Source organism: Pleurodeles waltl, unplaced genomic scaffold, assembly GCF_031143425.1.
Source record: "Pleurodeles waltl isolate 20211129_DDA unplaced genomic scaffold, aPleWal1.hap1.20221129 scaffold_37, whole genome shotgun sequence".
Taxonomy (NCBI): Eukaryota; Metazoa; Chordata; class Amphibia; order Caudata; family Salamandridae; genus Pleurodeles; species Pleurodeles waltl.
This window is the reverse complement of record NW_027150076.1, coordinates 6,176,481-6,199,881: the sequence shown is the minus strand read 5'-3', so window position 1 is coordinate 6,199,881 and position 23,401 is coordinate 6,176,481.

Sequence of the window (23,401 nt, the reverse complement as noted above, 5' to 3'; positions counted from 1 at the left end):
GTCGGGAGTGCTCATTCCTGAGGGAGGGGGTGTTAGCACCAACCACCCAGGAAGAGTATTGTTCTACAAACTGGAGAGTCAGGCCTCTCCCCCAAGGTTTGTAGATTGGGTGTCTGGAGGTGGCAGCTTGGATAGGACCAATCAGCAACCATGCCAGGGTAGTTAGCTTTTGCAGGGGGCACCTCTAAGGTGACCCCTGGGTACTTTTAGAGATCAGTCCAATACAGGTACCAGGTCGGATTTATAATTCTGAGTTCTTTGATACCAAACACCCCATGGTTCAGAGTAACCATCATGCAGCTGTGAAACTCGTACTGTCCAGTGTCCAGCACATGTATTTAAAATGGCTGCTCTGTTTACTCACTATGTCCCAGGTTTGACAAGGACACAATGAGGGCACATTGCTCAGTTAGCCAGGCCCTCACATACTATATAGTGCACCCTGTCTAAGGGATGAAGGGCCTGCCAGAGGGATGATTTACTTATATTTTATGCAGTGTATAATGGACAGGGCACACAGGTAGTGTGCCAGGTCAAGTTTGCATTTTAGAATTGCACCAGGACACACAGTCTTCTATCGCAGTGCTGGTGCATCTGCATGCATGGCCCTAGAGGACGACACAATCGGTGCTGCTGGCCTCAGGGGCCTATCCTTAGTACTCCATGCCCTGGGTACCAGCACCCGCCCGCCCTATGCCCTGCACCAAAGATCCAATGGTGTACTAAGAGTCCCTCACCCAATGCAACCTCACCACTCCAAGGGGACAGGACCCCCTAGATTTACCTTTAAGTCTGCCTGTGCAGTGATTTTCCAAGTGCCCCCCCACAGTGGCCTGGCACTAGCTCCAAAGACCACTTCGCTCTGCTCCCACTGGAACCAGGAGCGCCAGAACTTCTCCAGCTGACCAATAGTGGCCCTCGATGACCTCAACTTACTTGCAAAAGGAGAGCTTGGTAAACGCACTGCCTGATTTTTACATGTATTTTTAAAGCATATGCACCATTGATTCCTATGGTGCATAATTATGCACAAAAAGACTATGGCCCTCATTATGACGCTGACGGTGAGTGATAAAGTGGTGGTAACGGCCTGGCGGTAAGTTCTGCTACATTATGACCAGGGCGGTTACAACTCCCATAGACAGCCAATGTACCACACCAACCGCCACGGCAGAAACAACACTCACTACTGCAGTAGTAAACAACAGCAAGGTGGGAGACACGTTACTGCCCAGGACACACAAAATCGCCACCTTTTCCGGGCTGGTACCAATGCCAACAAAAGCCTGGTGGGAACAGAGCTCGGAAGTGAAAGGATTCACCATTTGAGACACAGGGAAGAACCACGCCACCATGGAACCCGAACTGCACGTCTTCCAGATGATCTTCTACATCATGCTCCACCTGGAACACCCATGCCAACGAAGATGACAACAGTGAGTACAGCCGCCTAGCACACAAGGAGGCTGGGAGGAAAATGAGAGTGACACACACATGTACAACACACACCCACACCATGCACACAATCAGCATTGCACGGACCACAATGCTGGAGTACCGACAATGTATTAGCATAGCAAAACCTACCACATGAACCAAAGATATACAGATGTCCATATAGGGCCAATGCCCAGTCCAAAGTCATGAGGGTACACAAGGCCACAGGGCACAGTCCAAGGCCCAAAGTGTATCCTGACACATCCGGAGCGAACACTGCAGGGGCATCATTTTGCAAGTGGGAAGGCATCTCAGGGTGATGGAGGGACAACTCAGCCGAATACAGGAACGTCCCCACTGGTTCTGGAGGGGGCAACATGCCCATTTCTTTGTCCTGGGGAGTGCAAGGCCACAGTCTCTGAAGTGGGTGACGTGCCCACTGGTTCTGGAGTGGGCTCCATGCTCATTTCTCTTTTTCCTGGGGAGTGCAAGGCCACAGTCTCTGAAGTGGGTGACTTGCCCACTGGTTCTGGAGGGGGCAACATGCCCATTGCTTTGTCCTGGGGAGTGCAAGGCCACAGTCTCTGAAGTGGGTGACTTGCCCACTGGTTCTGGAGGAGGCAACTTGCCCATTTCTCTTTTTTTCCTGGGGAGTGCGAGGCCACAGTCTCTGAAGTGGGTGACTTGCCCACTGGTTCTGGAGGGGGCAACATGCCCATTGCTCTGTCCTGGGGAGTGCAAAGCCACAGTCTCTGAAGTGGGTGACTTGCCCACTGGTTCTGGAGGGGGCAACATGCCCATTGCTTTGTCCTGGGGAGTTCAAGGCCACAGTCTCTAAAGTGGGTGAGGGGCCCACTAGTTCTGGAGGGGGCACCATGCCCATTTCTCTTTGTCCTGCGGAGTGCAAGGCCACAGTCTCTGAAGTGGGTGACTTGCCCACTGGCCCTGGAGGGGGCTCCATGCCCATTTCTCTGTCCTGGCGAGTGCAAGGCCACAGTCTCTGAAGTGGTTGGCATGCCCACTGGTTCTCGAGGGGGCCCCATACCCCTTTCTCTTTGTCCTGGGGAGTGCAAGGCCACAGTCTCTGAAGTGGGTGACTTGCCCAATGGTTCTGGAGGGGGCTCCATGCCCATTTCTCTTTGTCCTGGGGAGTGCAAGGCCACAGTCTCTGAAGTGGGTGACTTGCCCACTGGTCCTGGAGGGGGCAGCCTGTACAGCAGCCCCTGGAGGGTGGCCTACATGGCGTCTGCTGCCTGAGACGGCTGCACTGTGGTGGTGTTTGGAGGACCCTCTGGGCAGCCTCTGCACTGTCCGATGGCTTCACTGTGGTAGTGGTTGGAGAAGCCTCCTGGGCAGCCTCTGCACTCTCCGATGGCTGCACTGTGGTAGTGGTTGGAGGTGCCTCCTGGGCAGCCTCTGCACTGTCTGATGGCTGCTCTGTGGTGGTGATTGGACTGCACTTCCACAGCTGGCGGTGGGGGCCCGTGATAGCTGGTTGTGGTGGCAATGTCAGCCTGACAGCTTCCACTGGCGTAGAGTGCCTCGTCTCCTCCTGTACATGGGGCGTTCACACTCTTACCTGGTAGTGCAGTCCCCTTCACACTCTTCCCTGGTGGTGCTTGCTCCTTCCCTTCTGTGATGGAGGTCTGGTATCCTTACCACCACAAGTAGGTGGTGCTACCACTATCCCCATGGACTGTTTGACTGAGGTGCTGGGCTGTGTCCTTGGTACCCTGCCCATACGTGCAGGACTTGGGGGGGAGGGGTGGGGAAGAGATCAAACTGGGAAAGGAAAAGCTTTTTAGGGATGGTGTGGCAGGAGGAGGGAGGAGTAATGGGAGTAGAGGATGAGGGAGTGGTTGTTGGAGGTGTATGTCTGCTGGACTTGGGTGCAGGTGCGTGGGCAGTATGCTGTTGTGAGGTGGGTGGCTGTTGGGTGTGTGAATGCTTGCGTTTGTGTCCTTTAGGAGGGGGGCAGACAGGGTGGGAGAGGACACAGAGAATGCATGCATGGATGTTGTGGAGGTGTCTGTCAGTGAGGTGTGTGTGCTGCATGGTGTAGTGATTCTGGTGGTGGATGTTGATGTAGTGCATGCAGGTGTGAGTGTGCACATGACTGGGAGGGAGGTGGTGGAGGGGGAGGAGAGGGAGACAGTGGAGGCAGTGGATGTTGTCGTTTCCACAACTGTATGGTGTTTGTGTGAGTGCCTGTGGGATGAAGTGTGGTGCTTGTGCTTGCCTGTGCCACTCTTGTGTGTTGCCTTGTGTGCATGCTCGTCTGTATGTGTGCCTGGGATGGGTTGGGGTTGAGGGGAGTGGGACTGGGAAGTGGTAGTTGGAGGGGGGGGCGGTAGAAACAGGTACAATGGCTGCCATCAGAGAGGAGGCCAGAGCCTGGATCGATCTCAGTTGGGCCGCCAATCCACTGTGAATGCCTTCCAGGAATGCACTGCATTGCTGCATCTGGGATGCCAGCCCCTGGATGGCATTCACAATGGTTTACTACCCTACAGAGATGGATCACAGGAGGTCAATAGCCTCCACACTCAGGGCAGCAGGGCTCACTGGGGCAGGGCCTGAGGTGCCTGGGGCAAAGGTGATGCCCACCCTCCTGGGTGAGCAGGCACTGGCAACTCGCTGAGGGGCTACGGGGAGGGCGGTGCTGGTACGGGGTGGCGGCTGCACCTGCAGCTGGGGTGGTCACAGAGGTGTCCACCACCACCATGGAGCTCCCATCGGAGGAGGTATCTGAGTCTGTGTCGTCTCCTCCTGTCTCTGCTGTGGTGCTCCCCTCGCCCTCCATCCAACTGGTTCCCTCGGCATCAGTGGACTCTGCCTCCAGGCTCCTGTGGGATGCAGCTCCCTCTGTCGCCGGTGCCCCTGCTCCTCCGCCAGATGATGCTAATGCACACAAGGACAGGATGACAGAGCAAAAAAAGGAGGGGGGGAGACAAAGGAAACAATGGGTAAATTACTGCACCAACACCACCGTCGGCGTACACAGCACCCTCACACACACAGGGAACAGGCCTAAGCAATATGCATTGCACTACCAGTGATATGGCTAGTCAAAAAGGCATGATGAGGAGTGCACACCGCCAACTGCAGAACACCTGTGATCTATGATGGCCTGCCTGAAAGTGACTACTAACAAGCTAGGTTACCTGTATTTGACATGCAACCATTACCCTAGAGATGACCCACGCTGCAATGTCTGGCCTGGCCTTAGTGGCAACTACCACCCGGTTAGCACCCCACTAGCCCAAATATGTAATAATACCCACTGTACTCACCCCCTGGTGGCTACTGTGAATCCCTCAAACACCCATCCAGCTCAGGGTACGCCACCGCCAGTATGCAGGCCATCAGAGAGGTCAGGGTCTGACGGGCACTCCTTCCTCGTTGAGAGGCCATCCCCAGCTGGGCCACCGTGGTCTTCAGTGCCCAGTGTCTCAGGTCCTCCCACCGTTTCCGACAGTGGGTGCTCCCTCTGCCATAGACCCCCAGGGACCGCACATCCTTGGTGATGGCATGCCATAATCCCTTCTTTTGATGGCCGCTGAACTGCAGAAGCAATAAAGATAGGAGAACACCATTGTAGGAAAGTACCATCTTGCCTGGCATGTTACCCCGATTTTTCACTGTATATATGTTGTTTTAGTTGTATGTGTCACTGGGACCCTGCCAGCCAGGGCCCCAGTGCTCATAAGTGTGCCTGACTGTGTTACCTGTGTTATGACTAACTGTCTCACTGAGGCTCTGCTATCCAGAACCTCAGTGGTTATGCTCTCTCATTTCTTTCCAAATTGTCACTAACAGGCTAGTGACCAATTTTACCAATTCACATTGGCATACTGGAACACCCTTATAATTCCCTGGTATATGGTACTAAGGTACCCAGGGTATTGGGGTTCCAGGAGATCCCTATGGGCTGCAGCATTTCTTTTGCCACCCATAGGGAGCTCTGACAATTCTTACACAGGCCTGCCACTGCAGCCTGAGTGAAATAATGCACACATTATTTCACAGCCATTTTCACTGCACTTAAGTAACTTATAAGTCACCTATATGTCTAACCTTTACCTGGTAAAGGTTAGGTGCAAAGTTACTTAGTGTGTGGGCACCCTGGCACTAGCCAAGGTGCTCCCACATTGTTCAGGGCAAATTCCCCGGACTTTGTGAGTGCGGGGACACCATTACACGCGTGCACTACACACAGGTCAATACCTATGTGTAGCTTCACAATGGTAACTCCGAATATGGCCATGTAACATGTCTAAGATCATGGAATTGCCCCCTCTATGCCATCCTGGCATTGTTGGCACAATCCCATGATCCCACGGGTCTGTAGCTCAGACCCGGGTACTGCCAAACTGCCTTTTCTGGGGTTTCACTGCAGCTGCTGCTGCTGCCAACCCCTCAGACAGGTTTCTGCCCTCCTGGGGTCCAGCCAGGCTTGGCCCAGGATGGCAGAACAAAGGACTTCCTCAGAGAGAGGGTGTTACACCCTCTCCCTTTGGAAAAAGGTGTTAAGGCAGGGGAGGAATAACCTCCCTCAGCCTCTGGAAATGCTTTCATGGGCACAGATGGTGCCCATTTCTGCATAAGCCAGTCTACACCGGTTCAGGGACCCCTCAGCCCTGCTCTGGCGCGAAACTGGACAAAGGAAAGGGGAGTGACCACTCCCCTGACCTGCACCTCCCCTGGGAGGTGCCCAGAGCTCCTCCAGTGTGCTCCAGACCTCTGCCATCTTGGAAACAGAGGTGCTGCTGGCACACTGGGCTGCTCTGAGTAGCCAGGGCCAGCAGGTGACGTCAGAGACTCCTTCTGATTGGCTCCTTCAGGTGTTGCTAGCCTATCCTCTCTCCTAAGTAGCCAAACCCTCTTTTCTGGCTATTTAGGGTCTCTGCTTTGGGGAATTCCTTAGATAACGAATGCAAGAGCTCATCAGAGTTCCTCTGCATCTCTCTCTTCACCTTCTGCCAAGGAATCGACTGCGCTGGAAGCCTGCAAAACTGCAATAAAGTAGCAAAGACGACTACTGCAACTCTGTAACGCTGATCCTGCCGCCTTCTCAACTGTTTTCCTGGTGGTGCATGCTGTGGGGGTAGTCTACCTCCTCTCTGCACTAGAAGCTCCGAAGAAATCTCCCGTGGGTCGACGGAATCTTCCCCCTGCAACCGCAGGCACCAAAGAACTGCATTACCGGTACTCTGGGTCTCCTCTCAGCACGACGAGCAAGGTCCCTTGATTCCAGCAACTCTGTCCAAGTGACTCCCACAGTCCAGTGACTCTTCAGTCCAAGTTTGGTGGAGGTAAGTCCTTGCCTCCCCACGCCAGACTGCATTGCTGGGAACCGCGTCTTTTGCAGCTACTCCGGCCTCTGTGCACTTCCGGCGGAAATCCTTTGTGCACAGCCAAGCCTGGGTCCACGGCACTCTAACCTGCATTGCACGACTTTCTAAGTTGTCCTCCGGCGGCGTGGGACTCCTTTGTGCAACTTCGGGTGAGCACTGTTTCACTCCTCTTAGTAGTGCCTGTTCCGGTACTTCTGCGGGTGCTGCCTGCTTCTGAGAGGGCTCCTTGTCTTGCTCGACGCCCCCTCTGTCCCCAGACGCAATTGGCGACATCCTGGTCCCTCCTGGGCCACAGCAGCATCCAAAAACCCTAACCGCACGATTTGCAGCTAGCAAGGCCTGTTGGCGGTCTTTCGGCGGGAAAACACTTCTGCACGACTCTCCACGGCGTGGGGGATCCATCCTCCAGAGGGGAAGTCTCTAGCCCTTGTCGTTCCTGCAGAATCCTCAGCTTCTACTGTCCAGTAGCAGCTTCTTTGCACCCACAGTTGGCATTTCCTGGGCATCTGCCCATCTCCGACTTGCTTGTGACTTTTGGACTTGGTCCCCTTGTTCCACAGGTACCCTCGACTGGAAATCCATCGTTGTTGCATTGCTGGTTTGTGTCTTTCCTGCAGAATTCCCCTATCTCGACTTCTGTGCCCTTTGGGGAACTTTAGTGCACTTTGCACTCACTTTTCAGGGTCTTGGGGTGGGCTATTTTTCTAACCCTCACTGTTTTCTTACAGTCCCAGCGACCCTCTACAAGGTCACATAGGTTTGGGGTCCATTCGTGGTTCGCATTCCACTTTTGGAATATATGGTTTGTGTTGCCCCTATCCCTATGTGTCCCCATTGCATCCTATTGTAACTATACATTGTTTGCACTGTTTTCTAAGACTATATTGCATATTTTTGGTATTGTGTATATATATCTTGTGTATATTTGCTATTCTCATACTGAGGGTACACTTTGAGATACTTTGGCATTTTGTCATAAAAATAAAGTACCTTTATTTTTAGTATATCTGTGTATTGTGTTTTCTTATGATATTGTGCAAGTGACACTAGTGGTACTGTAGTAACTTCACACGTCTCCTAGTTCAGCCTAAGCTGCTCTGCTAAGCTACCATTATCTATCAGCCTAAGCTGCTAGACACCCTATACACTAATAAGGGATACCTGGGCCTGGTGCAAGGTGTAAGTACCCCTTGGTACTCACTACAAGCCAGTCCAGCCTCCTACATTGGTTGTGCAGCAGTGGGATAAGTGCTTTGAGACTACTTACCACTTTTGTCATTGTACTTTTCATAAGAGAAATATATACAAAACAAGTTCAGTGTGTATACACATAACCAAAAAGTTTTGCATTTCCTCTTTTCACTCTTTTCTAAGTGCTGAAAAGTACCTCTAAACTTCCTTAAAGTTCTTAAAAAGTTTTAAAAACAATTTTTTCTGTCTTTTTAAAAGTTCTGAAAAACGTTTTCTCTCTTTTTCTGTCACTTAAACACTGTCTAAAATGTCTGGCACAGGCCAAACTGTTGATCTGTCCAAACTTGCATATGACCACCTTAGCTGGAAAGGAGCAAGGAGTCTCTGCATAGAGAGAGGTTTGAGTGTAGGGAAGAATCCCCCCAGAGAATTATTGGTTAACATGCTTATAGAACAGGATAAGGCCAAAGGGGGCCACTCTGTTGAAAAAGTAGCAAATGGTTCACAAGCTGATCCAGGGACTCCCCTAGAAAAATATTCAGGAAAGAAACTTCCTAGCCTGCCCCTTATCAGACAGCCTAGCATAGTTGGTACTGAAGTAGGGTCACACCATACTGATAGTGTGGCCTCACATCATAGCAAGAGTATTTCTTCTCACCACTGTAGAAGTGATGTTTCTGTTAACCAAGCTGTTAGGATGCCATCTGTTAGGAACAAGTCTCCTTCTGTCCATTCTCACCATACTTCTGTTTCTAGGAATGTCCCTCCCACCCACCCTGATGACAGAATGTTAGAAAGGGAGCTCAATAGATTGAGAGTGGAGCAATCCAGACTGAAGCTCAAGCAGCAACAGCTGGATTTAGATAGGCAATCCTTAGAAGTAGAGAAGGAAAGACAGAAATTGGGTTTAGAAACCCATGGTGACAGCAGCAGTATTCCCCATAGTCATCCTGCTAGAGAGCATGATTCTAGGAATTTGCATAAGATAGTTCCCCCTTATAAGGAGGGGGATGACATTAACAAGTGGTTTGCTGCACTTGAGAGGGCCTGTGTTGTACAGGATGTCCCTCAAAGGCAGTGGGCTGCTATCCTATGGCTATCATTTAGTGGAAAGGGTAGGGATAGGCTCCTTACTGTGAAAGAAAGTGACGCCAATAATTTTACAGTTCTTAAAAATGCACTCCTGGATGGTTATGGCTTAACCACTGAACAGTACAGGATGAAGTTCAGAGAGACCAAAAAGGAGTCTTCACAAGACTGGGTTGATTTTGTTGACCATTCAGTGAAGGCATTGGAGGGGTGGTTACATGGCAGTAAAGTTACTGATTATGAAAGCCTGTATAACTTGATCCTGAGAGAGCATATTCTTAATAATTGTGTGTCTGATTTGTTGCACCAGTACTTGGTGGACTCTGATCTGACCTCTCCCCAAGAATTGGGAAAGAAGGCAGACAAATGGGTCAGAACAAGGGTGAACAGAAAAGTTCATACAGGGGGTGACAAAGATGGCAATAAGAAGAAGGATGGTAAGTCTTCTGACAAGGGTGAGGACAAATCTAAAAATGAGTCTTCATCAGGCCCACAAACATCCTCTTCCAATCAAAACAAAGAAAAGAAACCATGGTGCTATTTATGTAAAATAAAAGGCCATTGGACAACAGATCCCAGTTGTCCAAAGAAAAGCACCAAGCCTCCTACCACTACAACCCCTACTGCTACACCTAGTGTCCCTACTAATAGCAGTGGTGGTGGGAGCAAACCTACTAATAGCCAATCTAAGGGAGTAGCTGGGCTCACCTTTGGTAACTTAGTTGGGGTTGGTCTGATTAGGGAGACCACAGAGGCTGTGTTAGTCTCTGAGGGGGCTATTGATTTAGCCACCTTGGTTGCTTGTCCTGAAGTACTGGGTTTCTCAGAACCCAGTGGTGCCAGGGAACACACCCTAAGACTTCGAGTCCTTCCTGTTTCAGACTACAGAAACACAGAGTCTTCTTGGTGAAGTCAAAGATCTTGTTTATTGGCTGCAGCCAGTAACAGGTATCCTAGAAGTACAACACGGTGTATATTCTCAGGAGACTGCTCTCTTTGCAAAGCTAATCTTCTCTTCTTATACAAAATATTATGCTTTAGGCAATCACTCAGTTGACCATTCACATATTTTCACTACAAAGAAATAGCAGGTTATGATGACAAGCCCATATTTCAGTTTGTCCAGCCCTCAATCAATTACCCGGCAAGGCTCAGTACTTTCATCAGATATCGACGGACCCCCAATGTAAACAGGCACCTCCTCCTTGTAAAGCAAGTCATAAAGAAAGAAACAGGGACAGGTGTGTGTAAGATTAGGCATGGTTTGTGTGTGATGAAAGGTTTTATGATGTGTTGTGCCTTGATACTAATCTCATTCGGCCACTGGGAAAGAAACTGGCCGAACAGGTTTGGCTTCAGGCAGTGGAGTCAGCTTGCCCAGGTCACAGAGGAGTCAGCAAAGATGTACGTGTCCTTCAGACTCGTTTTCGGCATTAGTCATTGGCCTATGTGAGGGCAATCACAAAATGGCTGTCGTTTAAATGGAACCCGAGGGTTCAGGACGGAAACTCTGATATTCGGGTGATTTCGTCACCCGAATATGAATACAATGCTTGTGCATACTATTCTAATCATTCTCGGTCTGCTGATACCAAAATCGTTGTGATACGACGATGTTTATAACACGGGTCCAGAATTTTCAGTACCACAGACCCTCCTTTTGCCCTTACATAGGCAATAACCCATACTCGCGCTAATCTGAGTCCAGGTCTATATTCATAAAGTCGTTGAGATGTTGCTGTATCATCATCCTATTACTTAGCTCGTTTTTTGATACAGGTTTCCTTACACACGATGTAGCACAGAGGCCACATATTGCAGGAGCACACTGTACACACAGACAGGACAGGAAAAGAATGGCTAAGATCATCCCAATGACTACCAGAGTCTTCCATCCCCAGGCGGATATCAGCTCCCAGAACCACCTCATCAATGACCATTCACCTTTATCCACGTGAATAGATTCGGAGATCTTATGCAGTTTGGAAATGGCCTGGTAGACTGTCGGAGCGTTATCTGGGATAAAAACACAGCAGCTTGATTGGATCACTTTACATACCCCACCTCGGTCTGCAAGTATGACGTCTAATGCGACCCTGTTCTAAAGAGTCATAAGGCGATCCGACTGGAGCTCAGCAGTCAAATTACCAAGGGCACCGGCGGTTTCAACTACCGTGGATTCAACCACCCTTGTCAATTGCCTTATGTTCCTGCTGTTAACCATAGGACCCCAAAACAGCAGAAAACCCTTTACGAAATCTCCAAATTCTTGTCCTGTAGTGTCTTCTTTACTTATGACACCTCTAACTATCCTTGTCTTATGGTAATCTGCCGCGGCCGTGTAGGTGGGAGGTAACAGGAATGAAACAAAACATGTGCCTGAGAAGTCAGGGGGCAACCATGTATAGGCTCTATTATGGCAGATGAAATAGGTACCCTTAGCTGCTAAGAGCGAAGGAGAAGTCTGAGACGCAAAAACATACGTTTCAGTGCAGATACTTTTCCCTAACTGAGCTCTGGGATTCTTGCCATTACCTTGCAGACATAGGTGACCCTGATGGGGTACAATCCAAATCGGGGAGGATCTCTTTGCTCGCTGGTTCCCACTCAGAGTAACTCCATATCCTGTTATGTTCCATCCAATATATGCTAGTGTCTCATCTCTCGGGATAGTCTCATAGGAAATATCTTCCCTAATCATATCTCCTATACCCTTAGCTGAAGCACTATTCTTAGGATTATCTTTCACAGAACGTAGGGAGTTGGCTTCATACGCGTATATGAACACCGTTCTATATGCCCACACAGAACCATTATGGCTGAAAGGCAGGACCAGATAAGGGATACCTTTATCAGTAGTATGAGGCATAAGACCACACACCCAACAGTTAGTTGTGTTCACTACTAATTGGTGTTGGTGTAGAAGCTGAATGAATGAATTGTTGACAAATTCTAATCTTCTGGCCGACTCGTGTTCAGGCAGGGGGTGAAAAGAATGCGAGGAAACAGTAGAAGGAGGTATGGGCTGTGTAATGGGTGCAAATGTCACTTGAAAAGAGAATAAAACATATCCTATTAAAAACGTCATTACACTAAGCAACATGAAAATACATAATATCAAAAATCGTTTCTTTGTCATTATTATAGACATTCTGGCTTTAAAGTCCATCTGTTTGGCAGGTCTCTCATTCTTGAAAAACTCCATCCTCTCTAATTGCTGCTCGCGGTGGTAGGGTGTTCTATGCTAGGGAATGCTTCTGTCAGTCCAGGGCAACTCCCTTAGACCGACCAGAACTGTCGACCTAACGTCTTCAGCTGCTCTCCAAAGACTTGGGCAACCACGACCCTACAGCTGAACCCGGATGGCGGTTCGAAAAGAAAAAAAACAAAAATAAGAAAGTTTCTCAGATGAGAGAGCCGCACTTTTAAAAAAAATAGCAAAGGAACGGGAAAAAAATTATTTGTCCTTAGTTCTTGGTCTCAAATTATAACGGCTTTTTCCAGGTACTGTCTGGTTCTGGAACAAGAGTTCAGGCTCTGTAGTGTTCAATCGAATTGACGGTGGCACAGCTTCTTGCAAATTATTGTCACTTTCTCATTCAGAAATTGTTCCTTTTACACGTGCATCGCTAAACGGCAAAAAACGAGGCACAGTCTCAGTCTCAGAGTCAGCGATCCTCTCCTGGACCCACCGGTCGTACGGTAGAGGAAAAGGGACCCTCTTGCAGTGTACGCCGTGGATCCAGTTCTTTTTCCCTTCCACTCGAACAGCTGATCTTGTTGAGAGAAGGACGAGGTGGGGGCCGGTCCAACGGGGCTGGTCATTCTTTGTCCGCTGGAAGTTCTTGACCAGCACCCATGATCTAGGATCGATAAGATGTCCTGGAGCTTCAGAGACCTGAGGCAGAGTATCGTGAACCTGTTGGTGTAGAACACACAATTTAGCCGTCAATTCATACAAATAATCAAGCAGTACAGGGTGTTCGATCTCACTGAATTTTGTTGGTCTTGGCACTCCCCATATGTTGGCCGGGCGGCCGAACACAATTTCATAGGGACTAAGTCCCACTCGCGAATGCACAGTCATTCTTGTTGATAGGAGTGCTAAAGGCAGAGCGTCAGGCCATTTAAGACCAGAGCTCGCTTGTATCTTTGCCAACTTCAGTTTTAGCGTGCCATTATAGCACTCTACTAGTCCAGCTGATTGGGGGTGATTTGCAGCGTGGAATTTTTGCTGGATACCCAGTCCCTCACATACTTTTTTAATCACTCGACCCACAAATTCACTCCCATTATCACTCCAGACCATTCTCGGCATTCCAAACCTAGGGAAGAATTCTTTGGCAAGGGCTTTAGCTGTGGATAAGGCAGTGTTGTCTTTTAAGGGATATGCTTCTACCCATCTTGAAAAGGCAGAAACAACAACGAGTACGTATTTCAGATTGGTGCACCTTTCCATGTGGATGAAATCTAGCTGCAAAACCTCAAACGGATATGTTGGAGGCGCAAAATGACCAGCTGGAGTTGGGGTTCCCCTACCAGGATTGTATTTCAGACACACCATGCAATTCTTGACCACATTCTCTGCACATTTAGGAATTCCAGCATTTTGCCATACTGGAGCCAACAACTTACAAATCCCTTTCACACTGATATGGGCCATTCCATGAGCCATTGTCACCACTGCAAGCACATACGCATCGGGTAACAACCATCGCTGATGTTCTGACAAGTCAACCCAACAACCATTTTCATCCAATTTACCCGTACTTTCTTTCCACACATTCAACTCTTTCTCTGAAGCTTCAGCTTGAAGAGACTTCACACCCTCTATCGTATCTTCACACATTCCAACGTCACCAACCCATCTTGCGGGGCCTGCAACATACATTCGATTCATCACATCTTTTGTGATTTCATCAGCAAATGCATTGCCACGACCGACATCATCAGTAACCTTCTTGTGTGCACTGCATTTCACAATCGCAACTTGTAATGGCAAGGTCAGTGACTCAAGAAGCTCATTCACCAACTGACCATGCTGAATTTTAGTTCCATGCGAAGTCAGGAACCCACGTTCTTTCCACAATCGTCCAAAACTATGGGCCACACCAAACGCATACTGGCTGTCGGTATATATGGTCACTTTCATTCCTTTCGATAACGCACACGCTCTCGTAAGTGCAATCAGCTCTGCTGCTTGAGCTGAATTATGTGGTATACGTGCAGCTTCAACAATCGTATGCAAAGTTGTGACAGCATATGCTGCAGTCGTATCACCATTCGGAAGCTTGAAGCATGAACCATCCACCCATAAGGTACCATCACACTTTACAAGAGGAGTATCTTTAAGATCTACTCTCCCTTTCGTTTCTTCTTCTGTCCTAAGAAAACAATCATGTTGTTCAACATCATCTGTCTCTACTGAAATAACGTGGCTGGATTCAACGTATTGCACCTCTTTATGTGCACATGACTCGCTAACAGTGTCAACTCGTAACCTGACAATCGAGCACTAGTTAAATGCTGTGTCTTGGTCCTGTTTAACAACGTGTCCACTGCATGTGGAACCATCACAATCAACATATTATTCATCACTAACCCAGCAGACTGTCGAATAGAAACAGCTGCTGACGCTGTGGCTCTCAAGCAACTCGGCAATGCTTTAGCTTCCGGATCCAAAGTCGACGAAAAATATGCGCATGGGCGCTGCTTGTCTCCAAAAGACTGTGTCAGCACTGACAATGCATAACCCTCTTTCTCATGGACATACAGTGTAAAGGGCTTACTGTAGTCGGGGGTACCCAACACAGGAGCCTAACACAATGCATTACGCAATTCGGAAAAACTTTTCTGACAATCTTCAGACCACGGAACGGGGTTCGGTGTATCTTTATAGGTCAATGCTACCAAAGGTTTGGCCAGCAAAGAAAAATTTGGTATCCATTGTCTGCAGTATGATGTAATGCCCAAGAAAGCACGTACTTCTCTCTGTGTCCTTGGCACACTCAATTTTGCAATTGCCTGAATTCTTTCTGAGGTCAGTTTCCTTCCCTCCTTCGATAAGAGATGACCTAAGTAGGTCACTTCTTGTCGACAATATTGCAGTTTTGAAAGGGACACTTTGTGATGTAAATCAGACAAATGACACAACAACGACAAGGTGGCTTCTTTACAAATCTCTTCAGTATCTGTAGCGACTAGCAAATCATCGACATACTGAATAAGGGTAGCGCCGTCAGGTAAAACAATTGCATCAAGCTGTGTTTTTAAAGCCTGACTATATATTGATGGACTTTCACAGTAGCCTTGAGGAGCGCGTTTGAAGCGGAAACTTCGGCCTCCTAAACTGAAGCCAAAAATATCCGTGCTCTCCTCGGCAATCGGGATGCTGAAGAAAGCATTCTTTAAGTCAATCACCGAGAACCAGGTGGCGGAAGCTGGAATCATAGTCAATAGGGCAGTGATATCAGGAACAACTGGAAACTGTGGCACAACTATTTTATTTACCTCTCTAAGATCAATCACGAAGCTGTAAACAGGTGGCTTAGAGGGGTCAGTACGTTTCAAAACAGGCAGAACAGGACTATTACAAACGTTGCCTCTTGTCTCTTCAATTACATCTTTTTCAATTAAATCATAAATGATCGCTAGCAACGCCTTTTCACCTTCACTAGAGATCTTGTATTGTTGAATGCGTGGTAATTTAACATTGGCTTTCAATGTCACAACATAAGGCGGTATTTCCAAAAGACCCACATCATTAGGACCAGTAGCCCAAATGATATCAGGAAGAAACGACAATTCGGTCGGAAGTTTATCCTTCTACAAATACATTGGAGAGACCATTTTCCTACCCAGTGTAAGTTGTACTCCCGAAGGAGAACAATATAATGTTGCATACAATCTTTTCAACAAATCCAATCCTAACAAGTTTTCACCACAACCTGTCGTCAGACAAAGGAGTGCTTCCAATTCTCAAGGTCCAACAGAAAGGGACATAGGACTAGAAATCGGGTTTCTAACCGGGGCGCCAGAAAAACCTACTGAAACATTCATCTCGCCAGACAAAGGTGCGCCAGGGAGTTTTGAGTGCATAATAGAACTCTTTGTAGCACCAGTATCCAACAGAAAAGGCTCCGACACACCTGATGTAATCACCTTAACATAAGGTCCATTCTGATCTACTGGAACTAAAAAAAACTCCCTCTCTCCGTCTATGGCTGTCCTAGCAATTATTACCTTCCAGATTCTCATCGTCTGCATAGTAGTCGTCAGCATAGTACTGAGCCGTCCTACCAGACGCGTTATGTTGCTGGTCAAAACTATTCATTGAGTTTTGAGACGGAAAGGAACGCGTGTTCTTGGGGAAACTTCCACGTCCTCTACCTCTAGGAGCTTGTTGAACACCTCGACCTCTTGCGCCAGAAGCATCATGCTGTAACAAAATAGGACAACTATACTTGAAATGACCCTCTTCTTTACAATATGAACACTGATTGGGACCTACAGGAACACGTGGTTGAGAAAACTCAAACCTTTGCGAGTTTCTCCGGAACTGTTGAGGTTGCTGATAGTTACTCTGACCACCACTTGGCGGATACGCCTGTTGTAAAAGAACCTTCGTCTTTAATTCTTTAGTTTTCTTGTCTGCTCTATCCTTCTCATCTTTATCCCTATTTTCGTAGTACTGTGCAGTAGCCAATATTTGTGCTGAAGAGGAAACGGCCCAAGAACTCTTTGAATCCTTCAATTTCTTACACAGCTCGGCAAGCAAATTGTGCACAAACTTGTCGAAGAACAACCGTTGACCACCTTCTGTACTCATATCTTGACCACTGTGGTCGATAAACGTTTCCTCAAACCTGGTGAAGAAATCAGACACTGTTTCATCTTTCTTCTGCTTACACGCAGACAATTTATCCCAATTCACACGCATCGCAGGCATTAAAATCTTCATGTAAGTAATGATCCTAGCAGGCAGTTCTGCTACCAAAGGCTCAGGCTTGGCACCACCAACTTGTCTATCATTTGCAGCACTAATATTAGCCCATGAGTCACCTAACTCTTGCGCATGATCTGTATGGCGAATCAATCCCCACAAAGGCTGTGGAACAACATTCCCAAATAACATGTCTATGTCGGCTAAGTTCATAATGCATGAGTCTGCAGTCTGTGATAATTCCTTATAATACCCTGCAGGGTTTTTACGGGGATCAGGCAAAGTCTGCTTAAGGGCTAAAACTTCAGCTCGCTTCCACGGAACATGTACCCAAACACGCTGAAAATGAGCTGGGACAGCATCAATTTGATTAGCAAAATTAGCCGCAACGGCGTCCTTCCGTACCGGAGGGACTTCTCTCATTGGCTACTGTCGCACCTTTTTTTTAACAGAGGAGTCATGTTCGAACAATGACTGAGAAGGATCCTTATTCCTAAAGGACAACAACGTCGCAACTGCTTTCTCAACATCGGAACCCACAATCGTGCCCTTTGCAAACTCAAACCGTACACGGCACAAATCAGGCGGATTCGTTTCCAAATTATTATCCTCCAATTCCTCACAAAGGAAAGCACACATTTTCTCAAAAACGTATCTTTGTTTCGGTGCTTCCCATTGACAGAAGACATCCATAACAGACTCTACATCGTATCTTGAAGGGTAAACAACCTATTTACGCGCCATACGGTCAAACATTTCTCTCTCTCGAGAATTAGGCAGTTGACTACTCGACTGCTTACGCTCCGAATCTGGGGTCACACCAGACGACCCAAAGAGAGAAAATATAAGGCTGGCAACAGTATCTGTCATTCTCTGTCGGACAGAAGGAGAAGTTGATGAAAGAACAGGAGGAAAAACAGAGGGAGGCAAGGCAGACGCAGAGGCAGACGCAGAGGCAGTATCAGGAAGAACACCAGAAGAGGCAGTCGATGTAGTACAGAAAGTCGTAGGAGGTACAGATGGAGCAGGTAGCGAAGTCGGCGGCCCTTGAAGGGGCTGCGCCATAGTAGTAGGAGCCAACTGAAGAGGAGCTGGCGGCTGTGGAAGAACCTGATGTACAATAACCGGAGGTTGCACAGCTAAAGGTTGCGGAGGTGCTGTAGCATTCTGCGCATAAGGGGGTGGCGAACTCAACAATAGTGACATTAAAGGATCTTTCTCAAGTTCTTTTGCTGCATCTTGCTGAAGAAGCGGAAAAACTGGATAACATTTATCGGTCACCATTTTACGTTGCCTGTGCAACTGCTCATTCATCTGTTCTTCTTCATCATCTTTAAACTGCATGGCAGCTTGCATTATCGAGATACCCTCTTCCCTCTTATTTCTCTTTGATAATTTAATTTCCTTCTGTTTGGCTTCCTTATGCCATAGGCTGAAAGAGTCAAACATCGCTGGCCGGGCTTTCTTCTTAAAAAGTTTAACCTCCAGATTATCCAGAATCTCTATGTCAAAACTACCATATTGGGGCCATTTTAAAACACCATCTTTCCTGGTGTATCGGATCCATACTTCATTATATATGATGGGGCCTATGCCATGTTTCACATATAGTTCATAGGTTGGAGTTCCAATCGGAGGAACCGGACACGAGTCCTCCAATCGGGAATCCCTATTATAACCAAGACAAAACAAATTTCCATGTCTGCTAAGACCAGGCATCTTTGCTCTCCAGTCTAGCTTCAAACTTCAAAGGATTATCGAATACGATAGTCTCGTGAATACACGAATCCCTCGGCTTTGGTACTTGCAAGTTCCAAATCAAAGATCCCAAGGGGATACCAAACTAAGAACCAAACTAAGGACTGGGAGACGCTCCACTTATACTTAATTGAGGTATCGATGATGTCACCAGAAGACTCGTTTATCATTTCGCTCTACCAAATCATCAAGGGTCCAAAACAGGGCGATAGTCAGGGCAGCAGTCCTTCGTAGCCATCGGGAAGCGGGGAACCTCGCAGCAAAGACTTTCGGACCACGTCGACATACAGGGGTCGATGAAGTGGCGGCCTCCCTCCAGAATTTTCGCACAAAGCTCCTCAGGAACCTCTGGCTTGGACCGGTACCGCTGAAATCGCCCCACGTTGGGCGCCAACTGAAGTACTGGGTTTCTCAGAACCCAGTGGTGCCAGGGAACACACCCTAAGACTTCGAGTCCTTCCTGTTTCAGACTACAGAAACACAGAGTCTTCTTGGTGAAGTCAAAGATCTTGTTTATTGGCTGCAGCCAGTAACAGGTATCCTAGAAGTACAACACGGTGTATATTCTCAGGAGACTGCTCTCTTTGCAAAGCTAACCTTCTCTTTTTATACAAAATATTATGCTTTAGGCAACCACTCCTTATTTTACAGTTGACCATTCACATATTTTCACTACAAAGAAATAGCAGGTTATGACGACAAGCCCATATTTCAGTTTGTCCAGCCCTCAATCAATTACCCGGCAAGGCTCAGTACTTTCATCAGATATCGACGGACCCCCAATATAAACAGGCACCTCCTCCTTGTAAAGCAAGTCATAAAGAAAGAAACAGGGACAGGTGCGTGTAAGATTAGGCATGGTTTGTGTGTGATGAAAGGTTTTATGATGTGTTGTGCCTTGATACTAATCTCATTCGGCCACTGGGAAAGAAACTGGCCGAACAGGTTTGGCTTCAGGCAGTGGAGCTTGCCCAGGTCACAGAGGAGTCAGCAAAGATGTACGTGTCCTTCAGACTCGTTTTCGGCATTAGTCATTGGCCTATGTGAGGGCAATCACAAAATGGCTGTCGTTTAAATGGAACCCGAGGGTTCAGGACGGAAACTCTGATATTCGGGTGATTTCGTCACCCGAATATGAATACAATGCTTGTGCATACTATTCTAATCATTCTCGGTCTGCTGATACCAAAATCGTTGTGATACGACGATGTTTATAACACGGGTCCAGAATTTTCAGTACCACAGCCCCCTTAACATGGATAAGTACAAGCAACTACCCCTAATAAATGGTGTTGATGTTCAGGCCTACAGGGATACAGGTGCCAGTGTCACAATGGTGATAGAGAAACTGGTCCACCCTGAACAACACCTACTTGGTCACCAGTACCAAGTAACCGATGCTCACAACAACACCCTTAGCCACCCCATGGCTGTTGTAAATCTCAACTGGGGGGGGGGGTACTGGCCCAAAGAAAGTTGTGGTTGCCTCAGATTTACCTGTAGACTGTCTATTAGGGAATGATTTAGAGACATCAGCTTGGGCAGAAGTGGAGTTGGAGGCTCATGCAGCAATGCTGGGCATTCCAGGGCATATTTTTGCTTTGACCAGGGCTCAGGCCAAAAAGCAAAAAGGACAGGGTGACTTGGATCCTGGAACAATGGGCCAAGTGCTCCCTAAAGCTAGGGCTAGTAGAAGTAAAGCACTACCTACTATCCCTCCCTCTACAGTGGATTCTACTTCTGAGGAAGAAGAATTTCCACCCTGTGCAGAACCTACACCAGAGGAGCTGGAAGCAGACACTGCTGAGCTTTTGGGTGAAGGGGGGCCTGCCAGGGAGGAGCTGAGTGTGGCACAGCAGACCTGTCCCACACTAGAGTGTCTAAGGCAGCAAGCTGTCAAACAGGCTAATGGGGATGTCAGTGACTCTCACAGAGTTTACTGGGAGGACAACCTCTTGTACACTGAGGCAAGGGATCCTAAACCTGGAGCTGCCAGGAGATTAGTGATTCCTCAGGAGTACAGAAAGTTCCTCCTAACTCTTGCTCACGACATTCCCCTAGCTGGACATTTGGGGCAAATGAAAACTTGGGACAGGCTTGGTACCTTGTTTCATTGGCCTAGAATGTCTGAGGACACAAAAGATTTTTGTAAGTCCTGTGAAACCTGTCAAGCCAGTGGCAAGACAGGTGGCACCCCAAAGGCACCCCTTATTCCACTGCCCAGGGTTTGGGGTTCCCTTTGAAAGGGTAGGGGTTGACATAGTTGGCCCCCTTGACCCTCCTACTGCTTCAGGCAATAGGTTTATCTTGGTGGTAGTGGACCATGCCACCAGATATCCTGAAGCAATTCCTCTTAGGACCACTATAGCTCCTGCAGTGGCAAAGGCCCTCCTGGGAATCTTTTCCAGGGTGGGCTTCCCAAAAGAGGTGGTATCAGACAGAGGAAGCAATTTCATGTCTGCTTACTTGAAGGCCATGTGGAAGGAGTGTGGTGTGACATACAAGTTCACCACACTCTATCATCCACAAACAAATGGGCTGGTGGAGAGATTTAACAAAACTCTCAAAGGCATGATTATGGGACTCCCTGAAAAACTCTGCAGGAGATGGGATATCCTTTTACCATGCCTCCTTTTTGCTTACAGGGAGGTACCCTAGAAAGGAGTGGGCTTCAGCCCCTTTGAACTTCTTTTTGGACACCCTGTGAGAGGTCCACTAACACTTGTCAAGGAGGGTTGGGAACAACCTTTAAAAGCTCCAAAGCAAGATATTGTGGATTATGTACTTGGCCTCAGATCAAGGATGGCTGAGTACATGAAAAAGGCCAGTAAAAACCTTCAGGCCAGCCAAGAGCTCCAGAAGCAATGGCATGACCAGAAGGCTGTTTTGGTTCAGTACCAACCAGGGCAGAAAGTGTGGGTCTTGGAGCCTGTGGCCCCAAAAGCACTCCAAGATAAATGGAGTGGACCCCACACAATTGTTGAAAAGAAGGGTGAAGTCACCTATTTAGTTGACTTAGGCACTGCCAGGAGTCCCCTTAGGGTGCTCCATGTCAACCGCCTAAAACCCTACTATGACAGGGCTGATCTCACCCTGCTCATGGCAACTGATGAGGGACAGGAAGAAGACAGTGATTCTCTTCCTGATCTCTTCTCTTCCACAGAACAAGATGCTCTAGTGGAAGGTGTTGTACTAGCAGATTGTCTTACTGCTGAGCAGAAAGACCACTGCATTAATCTCCTGGGTCAGTTTTCTGAACTCTTCTCTACTGTGCCAGGTACCACTTCTTGGTGTGAGCACACTATAGATACTGGAGACAGCTTGCCTGTCAAAAGTAAGATCTATAGGCAGCCTGACCATGTCAGAGACTGCATAAAGCAAGAGGTGCAGAAAATGTTAGAACTGGGAGTGGTTGAGCTCTCTGAAAGTCCATGAGCCTCTCCTGTGGTACTTGTACCAAAACCTCATTCCAAAGATGGAAAGAAGGAAATGCGGTTTTGTGTAGACTACAGAGGTCTCAACCAGGTAACCAAAACTGATGCTCACCCTATACCCAGGGCAGATGAGGTCATAGATACACTGTCATCTGCCAAGTATCTAAGCACATTTGATTTGACTGCAGGGTATTGGCAGATCAAATTATCAGAAGATGCTAAAGCTAAAACTGCATTTTCAACCATTGGAGGCCATTACCAATTCACAGTAATGCCTTTTGGATTGAAAAATGCACCTGCCACTTTTCAGAGGTTGGTGAACACAGTCCTGCAAGGGCTGGAAGCTTTCAGTGCAGCATATTTGGACGATATAGCTGTCTTTAGCTCCAGCTGGGATGATCACCTGGTCCACCTATGGAAAGTTTCGGAGGCCTCACTTTCAAGGCTTCAAAATGCCAGATAGGGCAGGGGAAGGTGGTTTATCTGGGACACCTGGTTGGTGGAGAACAGATTGCACCACTTCAGGGGAAAATCCAAACAATCATTGATTGGGTTCCCCCTACTACTCAGACTCAGGTGAGAGCCTTTTTAGGCCTCACTGGGTACTATAGGAGGTTCATTAAGAACTATGGCTCCATTGCAGCCCCTCTTAATGACCTCACATCCAAGAAAATGCCTAAGAAGGTATTATGGACAGCAAACTGTCAGAAAGCTTTTGAGGAGCTGAAGCAGGCCATGTGCTCTGCACCTGTCCTGAAAAGCCCTTGTTACTCTAAAAAATTCTATGTCCAGACTGATGCATCTGAATTAGGAGTAGAGGCAGTCCTATCACAACTTAATTCTGAGGGCCAGGATCAACCTGTTGCTTTTATTAGTAGGAGGTTGACCCCTAGAGAAAAGCGTTGGTCTGCCATTGAGAGGGAGGCCTTTGCTGTGGTCTGGGCACTGAAGAAGTTGAGGCCATACCTGTTTGGCACTCACTTCATTGTTCAGACAGACCACAAACCTCTACTTTGGCTAAAACAAATGAAAGGTGAAAATCCTAAATTGTTGAGGTGGTCCATATCCCTACAGGGAATGGACTATACAGTGGAACATAGACCTGGAAGTACCCACTCCAATGCAGATGGACTCTCCAGATATTTCCACTTAGACAATGAAGACCCATCAGGTAATGACTAGTCTTATTGTCC